Here is a 20,440-nt window from a genome sequence, read left to right as displayed (position 1 = left end):
ACCTCAGTTAAATGGCCACGCCGATGCAGTCAGAAGGACAATGGTCATCAGTGCACAGGAAAGGGAGAACGTAATGCCCTGAGAGCATATACGGAGCATTTGAGCAGCCAGGGAAGCTGAGGGGCTTGCCCCAGGGAGGTGATGTCCCAGCTGAAACCTGAGGGAATAGAAGAATAGCCCAGACAGAGAAAAGAGGAAAGACGTGGCTCTACCTTCTCCTGGCAATGAGTGAATTCGTGGAGGCAAAACTTCTCTTCCTCGGGAAGGCACTGGAGTGAACTATACGAACAGCGTAAGAATACTCCCCTCGACCAGAGAGTTCTCCCCTGGGTCTACCCCGGGGTCCTTCAGGCTACCCATCCCCCTGCACAACCCTGCACAACCCTGCACGAAACTGCAGTGAGCATGATTTCGATTAGACTGCTCACTGCCAGCAGGGCTAGAGCAATAACGTGGGTAAGAACCAGAGGCAGGGGATGAAAGAGAAGGCAGGGTCCAGGCAGAGGGCCATGTGCCAGGAGCGCGGGAGACAGGCTGTAAACACCTGCGGAACAGTCAGGATCCGGTGGAGTTGAAGGTCTCTGAAGCTGGTGCTGGCCTGGGACCCGGGGGAGCTCAGGTGCAGGAAGCTTCGAAGGACGTCGGTACTCTGTGCCTGCAGAAGGGGCGCTCTCCAGAAACCTGCACAGTCTCATCGGCCCCCTCCCGGAGCCCCCCCCCCCACCCCATGAGATGGAGGGGATAGAGCATGCTCAGGACACGGGAGGGTGTAGATACAGGAGCTGGGCAGACATACAGGGAACACTCTGGTGTCGTGCAGATGATCTGAGGGGTCTTTCTGGAGGAGGGGGAGGAGGAGGGGGAAGGGGGAAGGAAGGGGGAGGAGGAGGAGGAGGAGGTACTCAGAAGGGGTTTGGGGACTGGATTCGTCAGCCCCGTCTGGCCCAGCTGGGAAATGCTCATTTAAGCTGATGGGAGTTGGGTGTTTGGTGCCCTTATCCCCCCTCCCATGCAGCTCCTCCGTCCAGAATCCCATCTTGCCTTCAGCTCCCAGCCCCCCCGCCCCGCTCCCCGTGAAATGATGATGGGCTCATCACTCTGCCCCCTCACTACTCTTTCTTCCTCTCCTACTCTACTTGTTAGCCTCCTTGGCTTTGGAAGATCCGCTTGGCTCCCTGCTCCTCCCCTCAGCCCCAGGGGGGCCCATAGTGAACACCTGCTTGGTTGCTGGTGCAGGTCTGCCGCGCCTTCGGTTCATATACTGGCATTTGGGGAGAGGCTGCGTTGTTCCGGTCTTCCCTGAGCACTGGTCCACTCAAAAGAGCCCCCGCGAGGGACCAGCCTTGGCCTGCAAGGTACAGAAGTTCAAGTGCAGGAAGGATTTCCTGGGCCGTGAAGGGGGACAGCTGAGTGGCTGGAATTCGGGGAATCAGTTCATGTGCACCCTGCTGTGTGACAGGTCCATGGCTGAGGGCCTGGCGAGGGAGAGTCAGGGTCTCAGAGAGGACGAAGGAACACAGTGACAGGCCGGCAAACAAAGGCTGTCCGCTCCATGCAGCTGGCCTGGACGTTTGCACCGCACCGTGAACACAGCATCTGGCCCAGAGGAGGCCTTCAGTGAATTCCTGCCGAGAGAAGAGAATCTTGGTTCCCGGCTCAGGTTCCCATTTGCTTTTCCTGAACCTGTAGTTCCCTATCTACAAGATGGAGTAGTAACCCCAGCACTTCCTGTCTCGTCACATTGTCACAGGGAACAAATGGAACAACGATGGCAAAAGCGTTCTGCGAACACGATACACAGGCCGCAGCCCAGCACCGTGCCGGGCCTGCGGTGGTGGTGGCTCGGTATTGAATAAATGAGTAAATGACTCGATCTCCACCAGATGTGAGCTCCACGTAGGCAGAGACCTGGCTTGTTTTTCCTTGGCATTATTTCCCCAGTGCGTGGCACACCGTAGGTGCCCAATAAATATTTGGATCGAATGAATGAATGAATGATACGACTTAACCCTACCCTGGGAAACTTCTAGAACTTTGGAGGTGATGAGACAAACCACAGGGCCATGAACCCAAATGGCTTTGGAGGCATCAAGATCTCGGTCTGAACGCTGACTTCACCAACAAGGTTGAAAGCAGCTGTTATTTCCCCATTTTACGCAGGAGGAAACAGGCTCAGAGAGATTGTGTGACTTACCCAAGGCCCCACAGCTCCCAGTAAGTGAGGGGATCAGGATGGGGGCCCAGGATTCTTCCTCCAAAGCCTGTGCTTTTTCCTACCATAGAAGGTTCTTGCTGTAGCTGATCTGTTGGGACAATGGCCTCTATGACTGTCTACTTGACAAGCTGGAATATTCTGTTGGGGGGAGCTCTCATAATCGCATACCATCTCAGAGACCCCCCCCCCCCCAGTTGGGGACTGCTGGGACCAATGAGAGGCCAAGATCTATTCAGGGTGTACCAGGTCCAGAAATGCACACACTTTGCCCATGACATCCGTGTTCAGATGCGGAGACAACATAGGGAGGGGAGCTGTTGGAGGGCTCTCCTGGCCCAGGGTCTCTGTCATCCCCCCTCAAAGCCACACCTCCTCTCTGGCACGCTGGGCCAGTGCTGCTCCCTGAATGCTCCCTGAGTGCTTCCATAGGCAGGGCCGGGTCGTGTCACAGCTGCCCTTCCCCTCCCTGAATGGACTTGGGGCTTTACCATTCAGTTCCCTGCTTCCCCAGGTATGTTTCATTGAACTGTATTTTGGCTGTTGATAGGTATTTCTTGCAAAAAAGATGGTGTGTGACGGCGTAAGTTTGGGAAGCTGTAAACAAGCTGGAACCTTGCAGGACTTCTCAGGGCCTTTATTGTGCTTATGTTGGACTGTGAATCTCCGAGGGGTGGGGAGTTCCAACAAAGAGCATTTTCCCAAGCGTGCTAGCCCCCACACTCTTTCTTCAGGAGCATCTGGTGGGATTGGTGTGCTCCCGGGTACACTTTGGGGATTATTGCCGTGGCTGTGAAGAGTCCTTGAAGGCATTTAGGCAGAGTTAGAGGATCCGATTGGTGTTTCTCGGAAGACCACTGGGTGGACCGCGGGAGCCAAGACGGGCTGAGGAAGCCCTTAGGAGGCTGAACTGACAGTCTTCGAAAGAGGAGCCTTGTCCGTGTCCGCCTGCTGTGCCAAACTTAGGTCTCTGTCCCCAGTGAGCTCGCAGTCGCAGTCGGGGTGATGTGGGAGAGGCCAAGGTCCTACCAGGAATTCTCCTCCGGGGCAGAAGATGCTAAGTGCTGTAAGCACCTCCGATCCAAGAAGACTTCCTGGTGACTTCCTCAATTGGCAGCCCAGAGCTCTGGCCGCGCGCCTCTCCTGTCTCTTTTCAAGAATCAGTGAATTATTTGAGATGAGCTCAGGGGGTCCTTTGCTGTTTTTTCACCTTTATTGGGGGAGGGGGCGTTGATGGTCTCCGCCTTCATCCCCCAAAGTACCATGGAGTCATGCTACCTCCTCACTGGGACACAGAGACCCAAGTCATGAGACTCAGGTCTACGGCGTAAGTGGCAACGCCTAGTTTATTTTTAGTCTATCCTGCTGACAAAGGTCCCGTCTCTTGGCACCGAGGTCAGCTTAGATGAGGCCAGGCTGGGGCGCAGGGCGCAGTACCACCAGCCTCCTCCCCTCTCCCCACCTCTGCTCTATCTGACTCCTGCTCTGCAGCTCTAGTTCATGGGGAAATGGGCTAATGCCACACCCACTCCGGCTCCCCAGGCAGCTACCAAGTCCCCAGAAAAACTGGACAAAAGCCTAGACTCCCTTCGCCATCCCTCCCAAGAGCCAGCATAGGGGACTGGGAGTTCCGCCTAAATCTCAGATCCAGCCTGGGTATTTGTCCAGCTGTTGTGGCGGTTGGGGTTCCCTGGACCTCATGTAGACAAGGGATACGTGGGTCTTGTCCTCCGATCTGCTGAAATCCTCGAGCCCCCTCCTCCTTGAAGGTCTTCTGTGGGTTCACAGCGGGAAGCATTAGAAACTCCTTTTCCACTCTGTGCCTACAGGCTGAATTTGAATGGAATCCCTCCCCCAAGCTCTCCTCTCTCCTTGGCACTAACCCAGAAAAACAGGTCTGTTTTCCAACGCAAAATCTGATTGGGTCACTCCCCTCTTCAACAACCTTCAGTGGCTCCCTATTGGCTTCAGGATAAAATTATCCTTAGAATGACATAAAAAGCCCTTGGTCATTCAGCTCCTGCTTACTCTTGAGGCGTCTCTCCTCCTTCTCAGCCACTTTAAGCTTCAGATATTTGGATTGAGTGAATGAGTGAATGACGAGACTTGACCCTGCCCCTGGAAACTTCTAGAACCTCCGAGGTGATGAGACAAACCACAAGAGCAATGAACCCAATGAACTCTTGGCTTCGGGGGCATCGAGATCTGGGTTCGAATCCTGAATCTCGTTGCAATTGCCCCCCCACAGTTCCATGGTCCACCCCTGTGCCTGGCTTTTTTTTTTTTTTTTTTTCTGCTTAGAACAATTTCCTCCTACTGGTTTACCCAGCAAATTCCTATCTGGCCTTCAGTTCTAGGCTCAAGTTCTAACTCCTCTGTGAAGCCCTTTCCTGTTCTCTGAGAATTTCCTATGTATGTGCCAGGCCCCTGTGCCAAGCATTCTCTGTGCACCACGATTTAATTTTTCTTGTGCTTCCGTGTCTGTCGTCCCACCGAACTGTCAGCTTCTCAAAGGCAGGGGACAGAGGTGGGCAGTTAATGCTGGGGGAGGAAGGATGGAAGAACTTGAGGGGGGGGGGGCTCCGCAGGGTTCCCCACCCGAGCCACCCCAACCCTGTGTAGTTAGTAATTCATTAGCAATTAGTTACCGATTGCTGCCGTAACTCATTACCACGGATCTCGTGGCTTAGAAAACAGACACAGGTCAGAGGTCAGAAATCTGAAATGGGTCAGCAGGACTGGCTCCTTCTGAAGGGGAGAATCGTTTCCTTGCCATTTCCAGTGACTAGAGGTTGCCTGCATGCCTCGGCTCCCGGGTCCTCGCTCACACCCCTCTGATAGCTGCTCTCATCGCCACATCTCTGTGACTCTCCTGCCTCCCTCTTTCCCTTATAAGGACTCTCGTGATTATGCTGAGCTCCAATATGATCATCCTGGATCATCCCCAAAACAAAATCCTTAATTTTTCTTTTTATTAAAAAAATTTTTTTTAATGTTAATTTATTCTTGAGAGAGAGGCAGACAGAGACAGAGTGTGAGTGGGGGAGGGTCAGAGAGAGAGGGAGACACAGCATCGGAAGCAGGCTCCAGGCTCCGAGCTGTCAGCACAGAGCCCGACGCGGGGCTTGAACTCATAAACTGTGAGATCGTGACCTGAGCCGAAGTCGGACGCTTAACCGACTGAGGCACCCAGGTGACCCAGCAAAATCCTTCATTTGATCCCATCTGGAAAGTCCTTTTTGCCATGTAAAGAAAATGCATTTACAGGTTCCAGGGATTAGAACATGGACATCTTTGGGCAGGGGGTGGGGGTGAGGGGGCGGTGCCATGATTCTGCCTGCTACGTGCTGGAAACTGAGAACGGGTCAATTTGGGAAGAAGGAAAGTGTTTGGAGTCTCAAATGACACCCCTGTCTGGCCTGAGTTTCCTCGTTTGTAATCAAAGGAATGGTGCCACAGGGTCCCCGATGTACTCTTGGGAACATTTTATGAGCCCAAGGTTCTACCTCTGCGGCAGGAGAGGATGAGGTGGGAACACTTCCTCCTGCACAGGTGACATCTGCCCATCCAACTTTGACTCTGACTATCCTCAAAACCCTCCCCCGCCCCCCACCTGCCTGCTCCTTCCCCAGTGCCCTTGGCTTCCTTTCCTGGGATGGGATGGAGGGCTCTGTCTGGGTGCTCTGTGTACCCACGGAGCCCCGACCCATGGCTCAAATGGGGGCGCAGGTGCCCCCCCCTACCCAGGTCAGTCAGGTGCCCTCAGCAGGCAAAGCCATAGGGTTAAAAATGGCACTGCTTCTCACAGCTTTTTCAAGGAGAGGTTAGAGAAATTTAACTGGGAGACGAAATATTTGCATATAGAACGCCACGGGTGCCTTACGGTGTAGAATACAAAATTGGCTAGAATTTTGGAAACAAAACTGGAGAACTCATCGCGGGACAGCCACTGGAGGAAAAGCTGGAGGAAGCAAGGCAGAGGTCCCTACTGGGGGGGCCCTGGAGAGGCTGCGCGGAGGAGTTGAGAGAGAAAACAGGTGTATGTTGCGGGACAACCGGGAGTGAGCGAATAGAGGAGATTAAGGGCGAATCTGTGCTGCGTGGGGCCTGGGGGGAGGCAGGGGACGAGGAAGATGCCCCTCCCACTCTCCCCATCTGTTGCCCCTGCTTCGGCCTTGGCCTCCCCCGGCCCTTCCTCCAGAGCCTTCACCGGGACCTTGTGCAAGAGAGGCAGATGTTTCCAGATGAGGCCAGATGCTGAGACTCGGGGAGCGGGTTGGCCCCTGTGGGCTTGGAAGGGTGGGGGGGAATGAAGGAGGTACAGGAAATGAGCGAGGAGGGAGTGTGATCTCTAGCCAGGGGTCTCCGCTAATCCTCACCACAACTGGGGAGGCAGGTGTCAGGTCTGTTTTTACAGATGAGTCAACTGAGACTCCGCACGACCCACTTTCCAGCCCCACCCCTTACCACTGAGTCCGCACTTCAGACGGATCAAGCACCCAGGGCCCTCCTGTAAGGCCCCTGTCCCTCTCCTAGTCTCACCATAGACCCTTCCTCTTTACCTTTGGCCCTGCTGCTCTGTCCTCACCTTGCCTCCTCCTCCAGGAAGCCCACCTGAGGCCTCCACTCAGCTCTGTCCCGCTGGACTGTCTGTCCCTTCAATCTGTCAGCCTAGATGTGTGTCCCACCTGCGCCCTCCCCATCAGACTGGGAGCCCATTATGAACTCCAGCTGCCCCTCCCATCGGATCACCTAACTCCTCTGAGGTTGAGGGAGGCTCACTTACAGTCCCCGTTGGAGGTGGGGGGCAGGCCGGTCACCATGGCGCAAGAGGAGAAGTACAAAGGCAGCCGCCTGGGGCCCCAGATGAGGTGAGAGCCTTGGCTGTGTCCCAGCCCCATAAAGAAGGATGTTAACGGCCTCTTAGGGAGCAGGCGAGGGTCGATCAAAGGGGTGTGCGGGGGTGGGGGGTGGTGGGCTCACTGCTGAGGGAACGAGGGAACGGCTCCTTCCAGGTTGGGGGGTCAACCCTGGCACCTCCTTTCTGCCCCAGCAAATGGAGTATCTCATCCTAGGAGGCTACTGATTGAAGGAGAATGATTTCTTCCAGTCTCCGATCCCTCCTTCCTGCCGGGGTCTTCATGATCTCGACTACCCCCACCGGGGTCCACCTCTTTCCCCCCCCCCACCCCACCCCGGGGACACCCAGCAGTGGGTCCTGAGGAGCGAGAGAGGGCTCGGGTGGTATCAGCTGGGAGAGGAGGAGGGGAAAGCATAGGAGGTGGGGCCGGCTTACCACAACCTGTGCCCCCACGAGCCTGACTATGAAAATCAAAAGCAGTTGGCCGTCCCGCTGGCTGACTGACTCAGAACCGGGATCTGGGAGCGGCTGGAAGGCCTGCTTGAAAGTAGGAAGTAGGGAAACAAACGGTGATTTGGGGAGGAGCCCAGGAGAGCCAGTGTAGACACCCGGGCAGAGGCTCAGATGTGGCAGACAGGTGGGGTGCGGGGGGGCTGAGGCTGCCAAGGCCTTGGTGGGACCACGGGATGAGCCCATGCCAGGCCCATGGTCCTCTGAGCCTGTCAAGAGCAACCTATTGTTTTGCACATGAGGAAAGAGACGCTCAAAGACAAACAGGGTCTTGTTCAAGGTCACACACCCCTGAGTCAGCGGCAAAGCCAGGACCAGACCCCAGGTTACGATTTGAGGTTGGTGGGGCGGGAGGCCTTGCCTCCAGAACCATGTGTCCGCTTGAAGGCGCAGCAATGAAATTTTCTTTAGTTTGCTTATGAGGTCTATGTTCATTGCCCTCCCGCCCTCCCCCCCATGAAAGGAGACGCAGAAGGCTGCTGGGCCGCACTCTATTCATTCCTGGGGACTCTCCATGCCCCAGGTCTTTTCCTGTCCCCTGCCTCTGGCCAGACCATTGATTTCCACAATTAACCAAATCACAAGACCCAGAGCCCTCCTCTCAGTGTGTGCCCGCCCTCCTCTCAGTGTGTGCCCGTCGGGCCTTCTCTCCAACTCCCCTTCTCCCAGGAGCCACCTCCTGGGACAGTTGCTTGTCTACTCTGGGCAGCCCACCCCCAAGGTACAGCTTTTGCTTCTCATCTACCTACCACCTTTCCAGGGTCCTCCGCAGGCCATGGGATCATGAAGCGATACATTTACACAGCCTCAGAGCTGGAGGAGAGAGAGAACCCCAAGCAGGCTCCACGCTGTCAGCACGGGGCCCGACAGGAGGCTCGAATCCACAAACCATGAGATCGTGACCTGAGCCGAAACCAAGAGCCGGGCGCTCAGCCCGCTGAGCCACCCAGGCGCCCCTGGAAGGGGTTTTAGAAATGTCATCTGTCTCTGCCCATACCCTCACTTAACATAAGGACCCGGAGGCACGCAGAAGAGAAATGACCTGTCAAGGTCACGAACTTCAGTTCCGAATCTGGACTGCCTGACTCCAGTCTGTGTTTTCTGGTCCCTGTGGTTCTCCAGATTGGGTACTTGCAGTGACAGGGGTCACACAGACCTTGGCCAACTCCCAGGACCGCCTGCCTTCCACAGGACTCCTTTAACTGGATGGTTTTTCAGCTTGGGAGCCAGGCCAGAAAAACAGGAAGTTGGAGAATAGAGAAAGAGGAGCGAGAGGGCAGTCCACCCATCTATCAAACCTTTATTGACCGTCTCTGATGTACCAGACCCTATTGGGGAAGCAGAGCTGAACAAGCCACGGCCTCTGCCTCTCAGACAAGGAGGGGCAGACCCCCGCTAACTGTGGTGCTGGTGTGGAATCGCCAGGCTAGCAGTTTGAGCAAAGTGCTGTGGGAGCACAGAGGAGGGAGCACAGCACATCCTCCTGGGGCAGGGCGGGGGAGGCTTCTCGGAGGACACGTACCTGACCTTGGAAGGGGGAGCACAAGCGTGCCAGGTGGAGATGGGGGGCATTCCTGACAGAGGGACAGCAGGAGCGAAGGCCAAGAGGAGTGAAAACCTGGGGACGTCCTGGGGACGTGAGCCACCCCACGTGGCCACCAGCTCACTGGCTGTTGAGAAGGAAGTGGGTTTACCCAGAGGCGGGTTTAGAAAGGTATGCTGGGCCTGCTGGTAGAAGCCTTGTGATGCTCTATCTTGAAAGCAATGAGGAGCTAACCTGTTTAAGGTAGGAAATGGCGATTAGCATGTATTTGAGGAAACACACTCTGGCAGCAATATGGAAGCAGGAATTGACTGGGACGCCAGCTGGAAGAGTTCTGGAACTGTCCAGCGGAGAGAGGCCCAGGGCCCGAGCCACACAAGTGTCAGACAGCTGGGAAGTGAGGGCCCAGAGGGGGCCCATTTCATGCAGAACGGATTCTACACTCACCGACCTGGTCACATATGGAGGACGAAGGGGAGAAAGGGGGCAATGTCTCCACGTTGCTGGCTCGGGCAACCAGTGGCTGAAGGCACCTTTTACAGGAGAGTGGGCTGGGCTGGGAGGGAGGGACGGATAATGAGCTTTGAGTTCGACACATTGAGTTAGAGGGCCCTGTGGCACAGCTGGTTGGCTACAGCAACTAGGCAGCCGTCCAAATGAGGCTACGTTCGGGACAGAATCAGAGTCGGGCGGCTCAGAGGCCGCATCTGCTCACGCGCTGAAGTCAGCCAGACGGGGGTTCAAATCCCGTTCCCGTGTTCTTGTTCTGGGACCGTGGACAAGTCTCTGAACCTCTCCAAACCTTAGTAGTCTCATCTGTAAAAGAGAGAGAGGAGTAGTGAAGATCAGATGAGGCCCGGTCGTTGGCCCACACTTGTCACGTGGCACCCAAAGTTCTGGATGTTTCCCCCTCCGCCTGCTCTGTCTCCCCCCCGCCCCCCGCAACTTCCAGTTCTCCAACCGTGATGCCGAGTGTCCCCATAGAGGGCCCACCCTTCCTCCTCTGCTGCTGCCCAGCCTGGACTCCAGGCCAACCATCGCCAGAGTTCAGCTTTGGGGCTTCAATTCAGCCTGCTGGGCTCCCAAGAGCCCAGGGAGGCAGCTCTAGGCCCTGGCAAGGCTGACAGGGTGTGCGGTCCACTGCCAGGCTGAGTTGGGTCCCTGATAAGACCCTTATCTTCTGTGGGCTTCCTCTTCCTCCTCTGTCACGGGAGGGGCGGGTTTGGGTGATGGGAGCTGACCTGGGTCATCCCTGAAGCTGGGTCCGGGGCGGACAACCCCGGATGCAGCCCTCTGTCCCCGGAGGATGGAAGAGAGGGGCCGGGCTCTGGGGTCACCAAGTCTTTTCTCAGGTCTGACCAGGTGGGCTAGAGGGTGGAGGGGGCGCGTCTGGGAGCGTCCAATGCCCTCGTGCCATGCAAATGCCATGCAAATGCCATGCAAATGACCGGCGTGCCCCACTGCCTTCCCCCCTCCTCCCCCCCCCCCCCCCCCCGCGGCTTCCACGACGTGAGGGTCTTAGCGGTTCTAAGACAGAGGGTCTCTGGGGAGGAGGAGGCCCGTCCGGAGGGAGGAAGGACCCCCGCCCTCCAGGCCAGGACCCCACTTGGGTGGGTGGGGGGAGGGGCGAGCCGGTCCGACTAATGGGCTCATGATTCATCGCTGGGCTCTTGTCTGCGCTAATTGGCTCTGCCGGCCGCCTGATTCATGGCAGGGAGCCGGGCTCTAGGGGACCCCGGTGTCCCTCCCCCGCCTCCCGCGCAGGATGGCTGCGTGAGGCTTTTAGACCCAGGATCCGTTCCAAGGGACTGCTGCCCGGCCATCCATCACCGCCGACAGACTGGGGCTCCAAGGTGGGGGGCGGGGGCGCCGGCACCGAGCTGCCATCTGATGTTTCCGACCCCCTCCCCACCCACCTCCCAGCCACCGAGGGGCATCGGAGGGCAGCAGGCCCTTGGCCTTGGGTCTTAGGGAGCCACGCGGGGTATTCAGGCAGGTGTGAGCGGTGAGGGGGGGTGTTTCTAGAGGAGGGGAGAGAGGATGCGGTGGGAGGTGGGAAGGACTTTGGGGGCAGGAGAAAAGGCGCAGAGGCAGGTGAGGGAGGGCTGGGCTCCAAAAGCAGAGACTCGCGACACAGGAGTCTGGTGACTGCGAGCAGAGATCTGTGGCAACAGTATTGACTCCGAAGCTTCCTCTGAGGCTGCCTGGAAGAAGACTAAAGATACCTGAGGCTTTGAGACCTTCTGGACGACCTATGGCAAGTCGCTTAACCAGTCTGAGCCTCCACGTCTTAGGACCTTTAGAAGAGAATCATGCCCAGGCGTGGGCACTCGTGGGAAGCAACCTCTGGCAGGGTCTTCGTCTAGGCGTCCAAGATCCCCAGGAGTAGTGTCTTTCATTCATTAGAACCTCGATGACAAAAAGTACACATTGGTCCCTGCCCTCCCAGGTACAGGGATTGGTAGGGGCTGTGCTCCCTGAACAGGGACATCCCCCCCCCCGCCCCCACCCTACGATCTCCGCCAGAGCGTGTCACTGCACGGAGTTTTTTCAAGCTCTCCAAGGCCCCCCATGTCTACGCCGCCGCATCTGGGCTGAGGCAGTAGAAAAGGCCACACCCACCAGGCTGAGGGGGAAGCCGCTGTCAGCCCTGACTGTCAGAAAAGGGGGCGGGGGTAGTTCAGGGTCAGGGACTGGGGGCTGGAAGGAGCCTAGCCGAAGCTGAAGGAATACCTCCTGCGGGAATGAATCCATGAATGAACAACCATCCCGCAGCCTCCGCAGAGGGAGGCCTGGCCTTGCAGCAGGAGATGAATGGAAAACGGTCCGCAGCGAGGCGCCACCAGCCTCGTGTCTCCACTCCTCCTTTTGACCCGCAGCCACATCCAGGTGTCGGCAGGGCCTGTTGGCTCTACTTCTCAGCCAAACCCCGATCGGGCTCTTCTGTCTGTCCGGGCTGTGGGCCGGACGCTGCCGCCAGCGGTGGGTCCCTTCTCCCCTCCCAGCCTCCGTGCTGGCACCTGTAATCCATTCTCCATTCAGCAGCCGGATCTTGTAAAGACATAAATCAGATCTCATTGCTCCCCTACGCAAAACTCTCTCGTGGTTTTCTCTCACATTCAGCAGAAAATTCAGCCTCCTTGCTTTACCTCACGAGGCCCTACGTGATCTGGCCCCCGGCTACTTCTCTGACCACACTCGTTCTGGCCTGCTTGCTCTGGCTCAAAACCATTCCCATTTCAGCGCCGTGGCACTGGGGTTCCTTCCGCCCAGAAGGCTTTCCCCCCACCCCCACCCCCAGTTCTGCACGTGGCTGACTCCTTCTTGGCCTTCAGATGTCAGCGGAAATGCCACCGCCTCAAAGAGGCCCTCCCTGACCATCCCATCTGTCGCAGCCCCCAGGAACTCCCTACTTATCACGACAATCCATTTGTCTTCGAACCCTTAAAACTACCTGATGAATTCTCATTTATCTGCCTGAAAATCTGTCCTCCCCGGGGTGCCGGGGTGGCGCAGGTCATGATTAGTGAGTTCGAGCCCCCGCATCGGGCTCGCAGCTGTGGGATCCTCTGTCCCCTCTTTGCCCTTCCCCCTCTTGCGGGCTCTCTGTCTCAAAAATAAATAAACATTAAAAAAAAAAATCTGTCCTCCCCCAGAGAGTCCTGTCTCCTGAGGCTTCCCTGCTCTGGCTGCTGTGTCTCCGGGATGTCCGGGTCTCTCCCAGCATTCCAAGGGTTGAAGGAAGGACTCACAGGGCAGGCCTTGCCACCAGCTTTTCCTAATGGAATATTTTTCTTTTTCTGTGTGGAAATATTGTCTGCCCAATGTCCTCCCCCGGTAGTTGGACGGCTGCCCCTCTCCACCATCCTGCTCACAGCCACCTTCTCCCTCCCCACTCATCTCACCCCACTGCCTCCCCTTGGCAGGAAGTCTGGGGTCAGAGCTGCGGTGGGGGGGGGGGAGGGGCGATCGCGGGGGGGGGGGGGGAGGGGCGATCGCGGGAGGGTGGGGTTGCCCCTCCCCCCGCCCCGAAGGGCTCCGTGGCTTTGTAATGGCACAGGTGGCTTGTGGGTTTGTGAAGGTAGTGAGGAGAGATATCCCAGCAGCGTCTGGGAGTCTAGCACCTTCCACCACACCACAGCCTCCCCTGCCCCCAGGGAGGAGGAACAAAAAGAGGCTATGTCTCCCGAGAGAGGATCCCCATCGCAGCCTGGGGGCTGGGGGGGTGGCTATGCCCAGCAGGGTCACTGCTGCTAGGCCAGGAAGTCCCTCTAACCTAGTATCCATCCACTTTGCAATTTGAGCTCTGGAGTGACCCTCTACTCCTCACGTAGGATTTATTACCCTCCCCCCCGACCCCCGACCCCCGCTGCAGAGGAAACTGGAGGTCAGGGGTCAGGAGAGAGGAGGCCAAGTTCACGTCCTCAGTGCTTAGAAGCCGGTGTCCACGGGGAAAAGCTCTGATTTACAATTAGCAGTGGGGCCAGACCGGAAAAACACAGCCCCATTTTCCAGAGGGAAAAACTGAGGCCTGGAGTGTTTCACTCTACCTGTCTAAAGCCAGGGCGCCAGTTTCCTCCTGCTGCCCCTCCCTCCCCCTTCCTCTGGGGACTCCACCTTCTTCAGGCTTCCACCACAGACCCCGCTGGGGACCCCGCCCTGACAAGGGGAGCCCCTGAGATTTCTGTGCTCCTTCTTCCCTTCCTCCTCCCTCTCTCCTCCTTCCTGAAGGAGTGTGGTGACTCTTAACCCCGATGATGGCCACTGCTGCCTCTGCCTAGTGCTGGCACCTAGGGAGGGCTCCTTGCCTCTGTAGCTGACTCCGTGGCACCCCGAGGCGAGTGTTGTTCCTTCTCTGAGCCTCAGTTTCTCCATTGCGCAGTGAGTCCAGGGGTCCTTTCTAGTTCTGTGAGTTTGCCTTTTGTGAAGTCCGTGTGACTGCGGTTTGGGAGAGGGAGGTCGATGCGCTTGACGAGGGGGTGGGGAGTAGTCATAAAGGGGAGCGGGGTGGAGACTGTCCTACTGTTCTGAGACCTGTCACCGTGGCCACTCTCTGCCCTACCTTGCTGCATTTCTTCACTGACCCCCCTCCTCTCCAGGCCCTCCCTGCTAAGCGGGAGAAGATACCAGGCAGAGGGCTTATGGAGGAAAGCGGCAGAAGGACCCTAAATCACCTCCCATCTTGCTCTAGCTGCCAGCCAGTGACCTTCTCTCCCTCACCACCGACAGCTGGAGTGGAGGAAGGAGGCGCGGCCCCATACTGGGGGCTTCCACTTATTGGGACGCCTGGTCCCTGTCCCTTTGCTTTGGGATCCATAGGCACAACCCCTGCCCTCGGGTCCTTTTGAAATGAGAGGTGTCCCTGATCTCAGACAGCTCTTGCCCAAAGTCTACGGATATCAAGACATGAAGGCTGATGTTGCCCCAACATCAGGAGGGACTTGGCACCCGCCCCGGCTCCCGGGGGGGGCTCAGAGAGGGTGAGTCAGGGGTCTGAGACCACCCTGCAAGTGAGCCACTAAGGCTGTGGAGGGTAGGATAAGCCCACTCTCGGGGGGCACCAGGAAAGGGGCAAGAAACCCAACAGGTTGAATTTCCGAAAAACGCACCAGGATCACGCGTATTTTCCCCAGCCATCCTAAGTGTGGTTTTAAATGGAAAACACAGCCCATCAGGGCAGAAGCATGTTTAGATGAAGCGAGCCCTCTCCCTCCCCCACCCGGCTGGAAGCTTTATTTCTGCTGAGGCAAACATGTGATAATATTTATTTCACAGGCCTGGGAGGCCTGACTGTCACCCCTCCCTCCACCCAGCTGGGGGCATGAAGATTTAGGTTTCCCGGTCCGTGGTTTCTTCTCCAGGAGCTTGAGGGTGGTAGAAAGTTGCTGGGGGGGAGGGGGGGAAGGGTATCAGGGGTCAAGCTTCCTCGCTTCTCGGCCTTTTGGCTAAGATCAAGTGTAGGGGTCAAGCCTCTGCTCTGGGTGAGCCTCGTGTTTCTCCATCCGTGAAATGGGGGTGATCAGCTCTCCTGTGGCAGCCAGCCTCCAGTGTGGTCCCCATGAACCTGTCCTCCTGGTTTTCGTGTTCGGAGTCCCCTCCCACATTGAATAGGGCCAAGGGGTATAACCAATGGAATATCCTAGAAATGGCAGAGTGTGATTTCATGTAACTTCCTCCTTATTCTCTCCTAGATCACTTAGTTGGGGGCGGGGGGCGGGGGGCATTCGCTGCCATGTTGGGAGAACACTCCAGCAGCCCAAAGGAGAGGCCCAGGTGTCGAGCGGCTGAGGCCTCCAGCCAACAGCCGGCGTCAGGTGAGTGCGCCATCTTGGAAGCGGGTCCTTCAGCGCCAGTCACGCCTTGGGATGACTGCCACTACCAGAGGACATCTGACTGGGACCTTTCAAGAGACCTTGAGCCAGAACTACCCAGCTAAACGTCTCCCAACTTCCTGACCCGCAGAAACGATGCGAAATAATACGTGGCTGGACTTGTTTTAGGCCTCTAAGTTGGGGGGTACTTTGTGACGCAGCAATAGATAACTAACGTAGCCTGACAGTCCCTTTTCCTTCTGGTTTGGGCCGCCCCAGCAGCTGCCTTCCTCATCTGTAAGCCTTGGGTGCCCCTCTCCCAGTCTTGCCACTGGGAGGCGTGGATCTCCCAGCGTTAGAACCGGCCTTCTTTTGGCTTTCGTCCCCTGTTAGTGTTTCCCGAACTTGCGTGAGCTTAACAATCAGCTGGGACCCTTGTTATTTTTTTTTAATTTTTTTTAACGTTTATTTATTCTTGAGAGACAGAGAGAGACAGAGCGTGAGCAGGGGAGGGGCAGAGAGAGAGGGAGACAATCCGAAGCAGGCTCCAGGCTCCGAGCCATCAGCACGGAGCCCGACGCGGGGCTCGAACGCGCGAACCGCGAGATCGTGACCGGAGCCAAAGTCGGACCCTAATCGACTGAGCCACCCAGGCGCGTCCCTGGGACCCTTGTTAAAAACATTTTGCCCCCCTAGCGGATCTGGGTCACCCCCAGAGAGTCCTCAGGACCCAGCAACTCTGGAAAACTCTAAGCTGTGTAGAAGCTTCTTATACAGCTCCTAGCCTGTAGCAGTGGTTCAATAAGTATCTTCTCAAAAGTTCTGTTTCTACTGTTCGCATGTTCTCCATCGTGAACACACGTGCCGGGGGGACACGCTACGTGTTAACCTGCTTACTTCTCACTCCTCTGAGGTGGGGGAGGGTGGGGGGGGCCAGAGAGCTGGGAACCCGGCTCCTTCCCTCTCTGAAGCCGACCCTAACCACTCTCCCGGGTGAAGCCCAAAGTGTCTGGTGTCCCTCAGGAGTGCCGGCAGACCCTTCCCTTGCTGTCATACCAGGTCACCCCACTCCGGCTCCGTTCCAGCCAATAGGCAGCGCGGCCACCGCCCCTGTGCCGGGTGAGCTCAGCCTGTCGGCCAGCGACTGCCCCCGCTATTTCCCACCGGTACTCCCTGCCTCCACCCCTCCTCTGCATCCCAACCAAACTCGTGGCTCCCTCCACCAGGAAGTCTGCCTGGGCTGCCCCTGCCTTCTTGCCCACTGCTTCTCTGTTGCTGCCACGCCCACCTGGTGCCTCAGTCTGGATGCCCCACCCCACCCCTGTCTTTCACAGGGGCCAGGGACTCCTCACTGGGCTTACTCAGTTCAGACGCAGTCGGCTAATCTGACCCCTAGCAGCAGATGAACTCGGGGTCAATCGCTTGACTTCTCTGAGCTTCCGGTTCCCCGTTTCGTATACTGGACATCTTGCCCCCCTGCCCCCCCCCTGCTTGGGATGAAGGTTTGATGAGATTGTGACTTTGGAGAGCACCCTGCAGATTATAAAGTGCTGTGTAAACGCAAAGGGTTGGTAAGTATGAGCTTTTTCCAACACCTCCTCTGCCCACCCCACCCTGCACACGTTATCACAGCCTTTGCTACAGTCCAGGGGTTACATTGGTCCCCCCCCCCCCGCCCCCAAATCTGTGCTTGTGTTGCTTTGTTGCCTGGAAGGTTCTGGAAGGCTCTTCCCCCTTTCTCTCTGCCCGGCTTGCTCATAGTCACCCTTCGCAGCCCAGCTCAAGTGTTTCCGCCTCCATGAAGCCCTCTGCTTCTCTCCCTGGTGGAATTAACGCCTTCCATCCACGGCATTCGTGGGTGCCTTTACTGTCCTTGTCACCATGCTTATGTCTGCTTGTATGTCTGCCTCCCCCACTGGACCATCTCATTCACCTTGGTATATATGCATGCCGCAGGCGCTCAATAAGTGCACGTTAGCTTTGCATTCCCTGCTCTCTGTTCCAGTCCTACTTAATAGCAGTTTGCTGCCCTTCCTCGCTCTCCACAGACACTTCCTCTTCCAGATGAGTCTTTACCATTCACTCCCTGCCTCCCCCGCCCTCCAAAATCTTGATCAATTACCTGCCCTCGGCGAAAAGAACCAAAATGAGGCATGACTGTGGTCTGGCGCTGAGCCTCTCTCCTAGGGCCTGGGACAGACAAGAAAGGCATGGGGAGGGGTGCGGGTGGGTAGGAGGCTCCAGCACCCCACCCCCCACTCATGGGGAATTGGCTTTGGCTCCGCTGCTGTGGGGAGGGGGATGGGGGTGGGGCCAGGGTTTGGTTTTCTGGCATTTCATTTATGCCTTGGAAGTTGGTTTGGGCTGTCAGGGGATCTGGGGAGGGGAGCCAGGCTGGTGGCAGGGGGTGGCTCCATGAGCGGTCTCTGCCATCTCATTGGCTTCTTCCCTGCACTGAAGGCAAGATCAAACATCAAACGCAGCCGGCTGGTGCCTGGCCTAATGGAGGGAGCTGGGCAAGCATCTTCCAGATGTGTGCAGCTGTTTTCTCCCACTCCCCGTCCGGGTCTTGGATTGGAGACCCGTGTCAGCTGCTCCGTGGGTCCCGGGGCCCCGGGTTTGGGGCTGAGGGGGCTGGCCTCCTCCTCTCCCACCCATGACCACAGTTTTCCACTGACGGAGTCTCTCTCACCTTCCTCCGCTCCTCTCCTTCTTTCTAAGGAGTCTTTTCATGCCCTACCCACCCGGAAGTCCTTCTTGCTGTATAGCCCCCATCTTTCCTGCTCTCAGGGACTATCTTCTGGGACTGGACAAAGGTTGGGGGGGGGGAACTCTCTCAAGCAGAGAGGAAGGAAAGAGAGATGCTCCGGATGATTCGACAGGGGGAAATGTGGGGAGATAATGAAATATGTGAAGCCCAAGTTAATTTGAAAATGGGAGCACTCCACTCCCAGGCACTCAAGCAGTCAGGGAGGATATCAGCCTCTTAGCCGCCCGAGTCCCTCTTCCCAAATGCTATAAGCTTCTAATAAGGATGTAATACAATTGAATCTATTACAAACTGAATTGTTTACAGAAATTTACCCAGCTGCAGACATGGTCAGGGAAGACTGGCCCAGTGGGAAGGCAGGAGGGCTGGAGAAACAGATGAGGAGCAGGGAAAGGAACGGCGGACGATGATGGAGAGATGGGAAGGGAAGGGGTAGAGAAGAACAGAGGAGAGGGATGCAAGGAGGAGAAGGAAGGAGGGACGGTGTCTGGAGGCGGAGTGAGGCAGGCCTCATCACTCCGGGCGGCCCCGGGGCCATGTTGGTGAGAGAGAGCTGTGTGCAAGATGGGCCAATGAGCCTCAGAGGGACAGGCTGCAGTGACACCTCGCACAGGTCCAGGTAGTGGCCGGTGGGGGGGCGTGGGGACACCATGGGCGGGGCTTGCGGCAGGGCAGAGTTTCAGACAGGGATGCCTGTGGTTCGACTGTGTGGAATGCTTCTGCAGTAAGGCTCATGGGACTGAACGGGGCAGTGGGCTGGCTTTTCTGGATCTAGGACTCCCCAGGTCCCTCTGCTCTACATACTGTTGTACCTTTCCTTGGCTGCCTGCTGCCTCAACGCTGGTAAACACCGGAGAGATAAGCACTCGCTTATTCATTCAAAACGAATGCAAGCAAGAAGCAGGTGTCGGGCGCTGCCCTAGGTGCTGGGGATTCACCAGCATGGCGCCCATCGTCAAAGAGCTCACGGTTTAAGAGGCAGAGGTAGGGACAGCTGTAGACATAGCCCAGGACATTAGGACGGTAGGAAGAACCACAGAGCCCCGTATGTAATAGGTGGCCACGGAATATGAGCATACCTCCAGGAGCGGAGGGGAGAAGGGGACTCACTGTCTGTGGAAGCTGGCCATAGCACAGAGGGGCAGCATTTGGAAGATCTCAGGTGACTCTGAGCCCCTTGAAGGCAGGGGGCTGTGCCTCAGTCCCCCCCTGCCCCTTGAATTCCACCACCCAGCTCCTGGCACAGAGCAGGAGCGCAGTGACAAATTAATGGTGCGTTAGTCAGGAGCTCTTGGGTTGTAAGTGACAGAAAGTCATCGCAAACTTTTTAAGGGAAAAAAAAAAAAGGGAGAGAGAATATTGTTCAACATCATGGAAATTTCCCGGAGGAGGCAAAGTCCGGCAAAGCCAGGCGCAGGTGCTACCTGTTGTCACTGAGCACCTCTTGCCTCTGTCTTCTTCTTGCGTGAGCTTCTCTCAGACCATCTCAGTCAGGCTTTCGTTCTTAGTCAGGGTCTCCCCAAGGGACGGTAAGAAGGCTTATAATAGTCTAGGTCAACATCCCCAGCACAAAGAAAGCACTTCTTTCCCTGTAGTCCCAGAGGAAGCCCAGGACTGGCTGTTACTGGGTGGAATCAGTGATATGCTCACCCTTGAGCCAATCGCATGACAGGGGCATTGTATACACTAATTTACCAGGTTCGGGTCATAGGACCCCTCCCAGAGTGGCCAGGGGGGTAAAAGCAGAACGAAAGTAACCCTCTCCCTACAAGAGAGTTGGGGAGAGGAGGTTTCCCATAAGCTAAAAAGAGCAAAGTGGTGCTAGGCAACAGGTGTCCGTGACGAATGAATACATGAATGACTGGATAAATGAATTGGGCCTTGAAGGGTGAATAGGAGTTCACCAAGCAATGAGAAGAGAGAGGGTCACCTTATATGTGTGTGTATACACACAGAGCCTGCTTTAACATTCTCTTTTATTTTTGTTCCTGGCTGCCCATCCATGTCTGTTCCCATCTGTGTGTTTGGAACATTCTGGAAGCCCCAGAGGGCAGGCATGCTGTCTGCCACACTCCATCTGGGCACTGCCCAGGCCTGTCCGTTGAGACACTTAATCAGGGCTGTTTAGGCTCTGTGGCCACCCTCCCCTGCTCTCCTCCTCCTCCAGCAGATATGGGCTAGGCCAGGCCACCACCCAGTCCTGGACGAGCAGGTGGGAACAGTGAGGAACCAG

At 56.7% G+C, this 20,440-nt stretch overlaps 1 long non-coding RNA gene across 1 annotated transcript; it reads left to right on the top strand.

The window, feature by feature from the left end:
• The first annotated feature begins 1,142 nt into the window (after positions 1 to 1,142).
• LOC122206421 lies at positions 1,143 to 1,983 on the top strand. Its single transcript, XR_006196450.1, has 2 exons — positions 1,143 to 1,355; positions 1,460 to 1,983. It is a non-coding gene; the product is annotated as an uncharacterized LOC122206421 (long non-coding RNA).
• The last annotated feature ends 18,457 nt before the right edge of the window (positions 1,984 to 20,440 follow it).

Source organism: Panthera leo, chromosome E1, assembly GCF_018350215.1.
Source record: "Panthera leo isolate Ple1 chromosome E1, P.leo_Ple1_pat1.1, whole genome shotgun sequence".
NCBI classification, from domain to species: Eukaryota; Metazoa; Chordata; class Mammalia; order Carnivora; family Felidae; genus Panthera; species Panthera leo.
The sequence above is the reverse complement of the archived record's forward strand: the minus strand, read 5'-3'. Positions and strand labels throughout refer to the sequence as shown.